Source organism: Mesoplodon bidens, assembly GCF_964165515.1.
Source record: "Mesoplodon bidens genome assembly, chromosome: 19".
Taxonomy (NCBI): Eukaryota; Metazoa; Chordata; class Mammalia; order Artiodactyla; family Ziphiidae; genus Mesoplodon; species Mesoplodon bidens.
Window position 1 is genome coordinate 9809865 of NC_138179.1, and position 9841 is coordinate 9819705.

The window sequence follows — 9841 nt, forward strand, 5'->3', positions numbered from 1 at the left end:
CTTTTGTTTAGGAAAACACATGAGGGAGCCTTCTGGTTGTGAAAGGCCAGACGTAGTGCACAGCCAGAAAGGGGTGCTGGGAACATTTGGGGAGGATGAGGAATTGGAAAGGAAGGTTGGGGTTTGGGGGCCCAGACTATGGAGTTTGGACTTTGTCCTTCAGCAGTGGGGAACCACTGAACGTTTCTTTTTTTTTTGTTCCTTTTTTCTTTTTTTTGCATTACGCGGGCCTCTCACTGTTGTAGCCTCTCCCGTTGCGGAGCACAGGCTCCGGACGCGCAGACTCAGCGGCCATGGCTCACGGGCCCAGCCGCTCCGCGGCATGTGGGATCATCCCAGACCGGGGCACGAACCTGGGTTGCCTGCATTGGCAGGCGGACTCTCAACCACTGCGCCACCAGGGAAGCCCCACTGAACGTTTTGACACAGGGATGTGCTCAGAGCCATCCTTTAGGATGTTCCCTCTGACAGAAGGAGACAGAGAGAGACCTACTTAGGAGTCATTACAGTGGTCCAGGCCAGAGGAAAGATCCGAACAGCAGCAGGTGAAGATGAGAGAGCAGATGTCAAGAATATTCAGGAAAGAGAGAGAAGAGGGCTTGTACATGGATGGGTAACTGAGAAAAGATTGGGCTTCTACTCTGGGGTTGCCATGGTGATGGGTTGATTGGTCCACCCTGGAGTCAAGAGACCCTGTCCTCCGGCCCCACCCACCGTGTTTATCCATTCTTCCCAAAGCCGTGCTGCCCTCTTCCCTTGATCAGGCACTGGGATGAGAGGGAGTTCCCACAGAACTTGGTCTGGTCTCTAGGGCCTCTGTTGGATTATGAGGGGGCGGGGCTAGAACCCCACCTGCCCATAGGGTTCCACCCCAGAATAGTTGCCTTTTCTAGAGATTCCAAAACACCCCCAAACAGCACCTTTTCTCTTGGGAAGGTATTAAAGGGGATAGAGAGCAACTTTGGCCCCCAGTAGACTGGGGTCAAATCCCAGCTCTACCACATAAACATAAAAGCTATTAGCATATTATCTCTCTGATCCTCCGTCTCTTTACCTGTAAGTCAGAGATGGCGGTGCAGGACCAGACTTTACCTGGCCCACAGAAAACACTTAAAGCACTATGTTTATTTGCATCACTACTTTCTCCTTCTGTTCTATCCCTGGCCTTCCTCACCCTTGCTCCCCACCCCCACCGACTTCCAGCTCATTGCTTTAGCTCCGAGAAGCACAGGACATGGTGTGACGTTCTGTCGGAAGCAGAACTCCGGCAACAGCTGGGTGTAGCTCCTGGATGTTCTGTATGTGTGTGAGAGAGCTGGGGCTGGGGAAGGGAATAAAATCATAGAAACTGGGGAGACTCCTTCTTTTCCTGGCCTGACCGTGGGGTGTGTTGGCAGAGTCAGGGGTATGGAGGGGGCAGAGGATGCAAACCCAGATCTGGAGAGTCTCCGTCTGATGGGATACAGTTGCTGGAGTCAAGGAGATACCAGTCTGACAGGGGAACATGATATGGTCCTCCATCCAGGTCTGAAGCGGGGCAATGGGGTCTCTTCCTTCAGGCGTCTCCTAGTTTGGTGGAGCCAGTTTGGTGGGAGGTAGAACAAAGAGAGCAGACCAGTCCCCAGGAATCTCATGGGGGCAACACTGTCAAGAACTGTAAAGAGTCTAAAATTTTACCCTACTTGCAAGTTAGCCTGCTGTACTTTCATGGGTGCTGCCAAAAAAAACATGAGACTCCTGGGTTGGAGATAAAGGACCTCATTGCTCAAGGCACAGCAGCATCAGCATACCTGTGTCATCTCCTCTTGGCCCACTGTCCCAAGGGTGCTATAGGGATGGGTGCCAGGGAATACCTGCATATGCAGTCATTTGCATTATAAGAGGAACCCTGAGCTTAGGGGACCCTAATCTTTTATACTGGGCAGTAACCAAACCTCTTCTTTGCTCCAGAAAAAGACACTATCTCTACTTCCAAGGTTGTTCACTATATAAACACCCTTGAAAAGTCAGTACCTCTGCTTGCAAGACATGCAAAAATAGGAAAGACCCATGCAGAATTGTCTCCCCCAAAAAACCCCATTTTCCTTACATTTACTAAAAGAGCCTATAGCCACCTTGGCTCTTTTTTTTTTTTTTTTTAAATAATGTGGTAGCATGCACATTACTTTTTTTGAATTTTATTTTATTTTTTTATACAGCAGGTTCTTATTAGTCATCAATTTTATACACATCAGTATACACGTCAAACCCAATCACCCAGTTCATCACACCACCACCCCCAGCCCCCGCCGCTTTCCCCCCTTGGTATCCATACGTTTGTTCTCTATATCTGTGTCTCACTTTCTGCCCTGCAAACCGGTTCATCTGTACCATTTTTCTAGGTTCCACATATGTGCGTTAATATACGCTATTTCTTTTTCTCTTTCTGACTTACTTCACTCTGTATGACGGTCTCTAGATCCATCCACATCTCAACAAATGACCCAATTTCGTTCCTTTTTATGGTTAATATTCCATTGTATATATGTACCACAGCTTCTTTATCCATTCATCTGTCAATGGGCATTTAGGTTGCTTCCATGACCTAGCTATTGTAAATAGTGCTGCAATGAACATTGGGGTGCATGTGTCTTTTTGAATTACGGTTTTTCTCTGGGTATATGCCCAGTAGTGGGATTGCTGGATCATATGGTAATTCTATTTTTAGCTTTTTAAGGAACCTCCATACTGTTCTCCATAGTGGCTGTATCAATTTACATTCCCACCAACAGTGCAAGAGGGTTCCCTTTTGTCCACACCCTTTCCAGCATTTGTTGTTTGTAGATTTTCTGATGATGCCCATTCTAACTGGAATGAGGTGATACCTCATTGTAGTTTTGATTTGCATTTCTCTAATAATTAGTGATCTTGAGCAGCTTTTCATGTGCTTCTTGGCCATCTGTATGGTATGTTTTCTTTGCAGAAATATCTATTTAGCTCTTCTGCCTATTTTTGGATTGGGCTGTTTGTTTTTTTAATATTGAGCTGCATGAGGTGTTTATATATTTTGGAGATTAATCCTATGTCCGTTGATTCGTTTGCAAATATTTTCTCCCATTCTGAGGGTTATCTTTTCGTCTTGTTTATGGTTTCCTTTGCTGTGCAAAAGCTTTGAAGTTTCATTAGGTCCTTTTTTTTTTTTTTTTTTTTTTGTGGTACACAGGCCTCTCACTGCTGTGGCGTCTCTCGTTGCAGAGCACAGGCTCCGGACGCACAGGCTCAGCAGCCATGGCTCACGGGCTTAGCCGCTCCACGGCGTGGGATCTTCCCAGACCGGGGCATGAACCCGTGTCGCCTGCATCGGCAGGCAGACTCTCAACCACTGCGCCACCAGGGAAGCCCCCCATTTTTTAATTTTTGTTTTTATTTCCATCACTCTAGGAGGTGGATCAAAAAAGATCTTGCTGTGATTTATGTCAAAGAGTGTTCTTCCTATGTTTTCCTCTAAGAGTTTCATAGTGTCCAGTCTTACATTTAGGTCTAGAATCCATTTTGAGTTTATTTTTGTGTATGGTGTTAGAGAGTCTTCTAATTTCATTCTTTTACATGTAGCTGTCCAGTTTTCTCAGCACCACTTATTGAAGAGACTGTCTTTTCTCCTTTGTATATCCTTGCCTCCTTTGTCACAGATTAGCTGACCATAGGTGCGTGGGTTTATCTCTGGGCTTTCTATCTTGTTCCATTGATCTATATTTCTGTTTTTGTGCTAATACCATATTGTCTTGATTACTGTAGCTTTGTCTTATAGTCTGAAGTCAGGGAGTCTGATTCCTCCAGCTCTGCTTTTTTTCCCTCAAGACTGCTTTGGCTATTTGGGGTCTTTTGTGTCTCCATACAAATTTTAAGATATTTTGTTCTAGCTCTGTAAAAAATGCCATTGGTAATTTGATAGGGATTGCACTGAATCTGTAGATTGCTTTGGATAGTACAGTCATTTTCACAATATTGATTCTTCCAATCCAAGAACATGGTATATCTCTCCATCTGTTGGTATCATCTTTAATTTCTTTCATCAGTGTCTTATAGTTTTCTGCATACAGGTCTTTTGTCTCCCTAGGTAGGTTTATTCCTAGGTATTTTACTCTTTTTGTTGCAATGGTAAGTGGGAGTGTTTCCTTAATTTCTCTTTCAGATTTTTCATCATTAGAATATAGGAATGCAAGAGATTTCTGTGCATTAATTTTGTATCCTGCAACTGTACCAAATTCATTGATTAGCTCTAGTAGTTTTCTGGTGCCATGTTTAGGATTCTCTATGTATAGTATCATGTCATCTGCAAACAGTGACAGTTTTATTTCCTCTTTTCTGATTTGTATTCCTTTTATTTTTTTTACTTCTCTGATTGCCGTGGCTAGGGCTTCCAAAACTATGTTGAATAATAGCGGTGAGAGTGGACATCCTTGTCTTGTCCCTGATCTTAGAGGAAATGCTTTCAGTTTTTCACCATTCAGAATGATGTTTGCTGTGGGTTTGTTTGTATATGGCCTTTATTATGTTGAGGTAGGTTCCCCCTATGCCCACTTTCTGGAGAGTTTTTATCATAAATGGGTGCTGAATTTTGTCAAAATCTTTTTCTGCATCTATTGAGATGATCACATGGTTTTTCTTTTTCAATTTGTTAATATGGTGTATCACATTGATTGATTTGCGATATTGAAGAATCCTTGCATCCCTGGGTTAAATCCCACTTGATCATGGCGTGTGATCCTTTTAATTTGTTGGATTCTGTTTGCTAGTATTTTGTTGAGGATTTTTGCATCTATATTCATCAGTGATATTGGTCTGTAATTTTCTTTTTTTGTAGTATCTTTGTCTGGTTTTGGTGCCAGAGTGATGGTGGCCTCTTGGAATGAGTTTAGGAGTGTTCCTTCCTCTGTAATTTTTTGGAAGAGTTTGAGAAGGATGGGTGTTAGCTCTTCTCTAAATGTTTGATAGAATTCACCTGTGAAGCCATCTGGTCCTGGACTTTTGTTTCTTGGAAGATTTTTGATCACAGTTTCAACTTCATTACTTGTGATTGGTCTGTTCATATTTTCTATTTCTTCCTGGTTCAGTCTTGGAAGGTTATACCTTTCTAAGAATTTGTCCATTTCTTCCAGGTTGTCCATTTTATTGGCATAGAGTTTCTTGTAGTAGTCTCTTAGGATGCTTTGTATTTCTGCGGTGTCTGTTGTAACTTCTCCTTTTTCATTTTTAATTTTATTGACTTGAGTTCTCTCCCTCTTTTTCTTGATGAGTCTGGCTAATGGCTTATCAATTTTGTTTATCTTCTCCAAGAACCAGCTTTTAGTTTTATTGATATTTGCTATTGTTTTATTTGTTTCTATTTCATTTATTTCTGCTCTGATCTTTATGATTTCTTTCCTTCTGCTAACTTTGGGTTTTGTTTGTTCTTATTTCTCTAGTTCCTTTAGGTGTAAGGTTAGATTGTTTGAAACTTTTCTTGTTTCTTGAGGTAGGCTTGTATAGCTATAAACTTCCCTCTTAGAACTGCTTTTGCTGAATCCCATAGGTTTTGGATCGTCGTGTTTTCATTGTCATTTGTCTCTAGGTATTTTTTTATCTCCTCTTTGATTTCTTCAGTGATCTCTTGGTTATTTAGTAATGTATTGTTTAGCCTCCATGTGTTTGTGTTTTTTACGTTTTTTTCCCTGTAATTCATTTCTAATCTCATAGCGTTGTGGTCAGAAAAGATGCTTGATATGATTTCAATTTTCTTAACTTTACTGAGGCTTGATTTGTGACCCAAGATGTGATCCTGGAGAATGTTCCATGAACACTTGAGAAGAAAGTGTAATCTGCTGTTTTTGGATGAAATGTCCTATAAATATCAATTAAATCTATCTGGTCTATTGTGTCATTTAAAGCTTCTGTTTCCTTATTTATTTTCATTTTGGATGACCTGTCCATTGGTGTAAATGAGGTGTTAAAGTTCCCCACTATTATTGTGTTCCTGTCAATTTCCTCTTTTATAGCTGTTAGCAGTTGCCTGATGTATTGAGGTGCTCCTATGTTGGGTGCATATATATGTATAGTTGTTATATCTTCTTCTTGGATTGATCCCTTGATCATTATGTAGTGTCCTTCCTTGTCTCTTGTAACATTCTTTAAAGTCTATTTTATCTGATATGAGTATTGCTACTTCAGCTTTCTTTTGATGTCCATTTTCATGGAATATCTTTTTCCATCCCCTCACTTTCAGTCTGTATGTGTCCCTAGGTCTGAAGTGGGTCTCTTGTAGACAGCGTATATATGGGTCTTGTTTTTGTATCCATTCAGCAAGCCTGTGTCTTTTGGTTGGAGCATTTAATCCCTTCACGTTTAAGGTAATTATCGATATGTATGTTCCTATGACCATTTTCTTAATTGTTTTGGGTTTGTTTTTGTAGGTCCTTTTCTTCTCTTGTGTTTCCCACTTAGAGAAGTTCCTTTAGCATTTGTTGTAGAGCTAGTTTGGCGGTGCTGAATTCTCTTAGCTTTTTCTTGTCTGTAAACCTTTTGATTTCTCCATCGAATCTGAATGAGATCCTTGCCGGGTAGAGTAATCTTGGTTGTAGGTTCTTCCCTTTCATCACTTTAAGTATATCATGCCACTCCTTTCTGGCTTGTAGAGTTTCTGCTGAGAAATCAGCTGTTAACCTTATGGGAGTTCCCTTGTATGTTATTTGTCATTTTTCCCTTGCTGCTTTCAATAATTTTTCTTTGTCTTTAATTTTTGCCAATTTGATTATTATGTTTCTCAGCGTGTTTCTCCTTGGGTTTATCCTGTATGGGACTCTCTGCACTTCCTGGACTTGGGTGGCTATTTCCTTTCCCATGTTAGGGAAGTTTTCGGACTATAATCTCTTCAAATATTTTCTCGGTGCTTTCTCTCTCTTCTCCTTCTGGGACATGTGTAAATCAAGTGTTGTGTTTAATGTTGTCCCGGAGGTCTTTTAGGCTGTCTTCATTTCTTTTCATTCTTTTTTCTTTATTCTGTTCAGCAGCAGTGAACTCCACCATTCTGTCTTCCAGGTCACTTACCTGTTCTTCTGCCTCAGTTATTCTGCTATTGATTCATTCTAGTGTATTTTTCATTTCAGTTATTGTATTGTTCATCTCTGTTTGTTTGTTCTTTAATTTTTCTAGGTCTTTGTTAAACATTTCTTGCATCTTCTTGACCTTTGCCTCCATTCTTTTTCTGAGGTCCTGGATCATCTTCACTATCATTATTCTGAATTCTTTTTCTGGAAGGTTGCCTATCTCCACTTCATTTAGTTGTTTTTCTGGGGTTTTATCTTGTTCCTTCATCTGGTTCATAGCCCTCTGCCTTTTCATCTTGTCTATCTTTCTGTGAATGTGGTTTTTGTTCCACGGGCTGCAGGACTGTAGTTCTTCTTGCTTTTGCTATCTGCCCTCTGGTGGATGAGGCTATCTAAGAGGCTTGTGCAAGTTTCCTGATGGGAGAGACTGGTGGTGGGTAGAGCTGGCTGTTGCTCTCCTGGGCAGAGCTCAGTAAAACTTTAATCTTTAAGCTTGACTGCTGATGGGTGGGGCTGGGTTCCCTCCCTGTTGGTTGTTTGGCCTGAGGCGACCCAACACTGGAGCCTGCAGGCTCTTTGGTGGGGCTAATGGCAGACTCTGGGAGGGCTCACGGCAAGGAGCACTTCTCAGAACTTCTTCTGCCAGTGTCCTTGTCCTCATGGTGGGCCACAGCCACCCACCGCCTCTGCAGGAGACCCTCCAACACTAGCAGGTAGGTCTAGTTCAGTCTCCCCTGGGGTCACTGCTCCTTCCCCTGGGTCCCGATGCACACACTACTTTGTGTGTGCCCTCCAAGAGTGGAGTCTCTGTTTCCCCCAGTCCTGTCAGAGTCCTGCAATCAAATCCCGCTAGCCTTCAAAGTCTGATTCTCTAGGAATTCCTCCTCCTGTTGCCAGACCCTCAGGTTCGGAAGCCTGACGTGGGGCTCAGAACCTTCACTCCAGTGGGTGGACTAATGTGGTATAAGTGTTCTCCAGTTTGTGAGTCACCCACTCAGCAGTTATGGGATTTGATTTTATTGTGATTGCGCCCCTCCTACCATCTCATTGTGGTTTCTCCTTTGTCTTTGGATGTGGGGTAACGTTTTTGGTGAGTTCCAGTGTCTTCCTGTCAATGATTGTTCAGCAGTTAGTTGTGATTCTGGTGTTCTCACAGGAGGGAGTGAGAGCACGTCCTTCTACTCTGCCATCTTGGTTCAGGCTCCTACTTTTTTTTTTAATTAATTAATTTTTTTGGCTGTGTTGGGTCTTCATTGCTGAGCACGGGCTTTCTCTAGTTGCAGCGAGCAGGGGTTACTCTTCATTGTGGTGCGAGGGCTTCTCATTGCAGTGGCTTCACTTGTTGTGGAGCACAGGCTCTAGGCTTGTGGGCGTCAGTAGTTGTGGCATGTGGGCTCAGTAGTTGTGGCTCGTGGGCTCTAGGGTGCAGGCTTAGCAACTGTGGCACACGGGCTTAGTTGCTCCATGGCATGTGGGATCGTCCTGGACCAGGGCTCGATCCCGTGTCCCCTGCATTGGCAGGCAGATTCTTAAACTGCACCACCAGGGAAGTCCCAACCACCTTGGTTCCTGATTGCAAAATTCAAAAGCTTACTCTGGCTAATTTAAAGAAAAAAAATAGAGCTCACAGAATGGCTGGAAGACTTGACAATTGGAAGTCAGGTTCTCTCTCTGGGGCTGGGCTCATCTTCCCTAATTTCAAGAAAGCCCTACCTAATACCTGAAAATAGGATTTTATTAGCAAGAATGGAAAAGAAATAGCTCCTCTGTATTGGGGTAACCAGTCTCTAGAATGGCTCCCAATGACCCTTGTCTCCTGGTATTCACACTCTTATGTAGACCCTTCCCAAATGAAATAAGGCCAACCTGGGTAATTGATAGGATATTGTGGAAATGACAGAGTGTGACTTTCAAGGCTAGGTAATAAAAGACCCTGTGGCTTCTGTCTTGCTCCCTCACTCTAGAGAAAGCCAGCTGCCATGTCTTGAGGACACTCAAGCAACCCTATGGAGAGGTTCATTACACTCAGGAACTCAGGCCTCCTGCCAGCTTCAGTTTTCTTGTTTCCTCATCCATAAAATGGGTACAACAATCATCATCTTGATGCCTTTAAAAGGTAATTGAGGGACTTCCCTGGTGGTGCAGTGGTTAAGACTCTGCGCTCCCAACGCAGGGGTCCCGGGTTCTATCTCTGGTCAGAGAACTAGATCCCACATGAATGCTGCAACTAAGAGTTCTCATGCCACAGTGAAGATCCCACATGCTGCAACTAAGACCCAATGCAGTGGAAGGAAGGGAGGAAGGAAGGAAGGAAGGGAGGAAGGAAGGGAGGGCAGGAGAGAGAGAGGGAGAGAGAGAAAGACAGAATGAAAGAAAGTGAAAGAAAATTACCTTCCAAAAGGTAAAGAAAAGCCCTGCATAATCTGAGACCCCATTTCCTCTCTTCCTCAGAGTCTACCTGTCATTGCTATTCCTGGGATATGCTAACCATCCCCCTGCCTAGAGTTTTTTATTTTTTTGGCTGAGCCACATGGCTTGCGAGATTTTAGTTCCCCAACCAGGGATTGAACCCAGGCCACGGCAGTGAAAGCGCTGAGTCCTAACCACTGGACCTCTGGGAAATTCCCCTGCCTGGAGCTTTTGCACTGGTTGTTCCCTCTGCCCGAGTTCCCTTCCCAAAGATATGCTTCCTCACTTCTCTTAGGTCCCTGCTCAGTCATCACCATATCAGTGAGGCCTTTCCTGACCACCTTATAGAAAATACCTCCCCGCTTCTCCTT

The 9841-nt window shown here is 43.3% G+C and overlaps 1 protein-coding gene across 1 annotated transcript in view; it reads left to right on the forward strand.

Annotated features, from left to right (window-relative positions):
- The window catches only part of MMP28 (matrix metallopeptidase 28), a 36693-nt gene that overhangs the window by 25461 nt on the left and 1391 nt on the right, over positions 1 to 9841 (forward strand). The window lies entirely within an intron of this gene.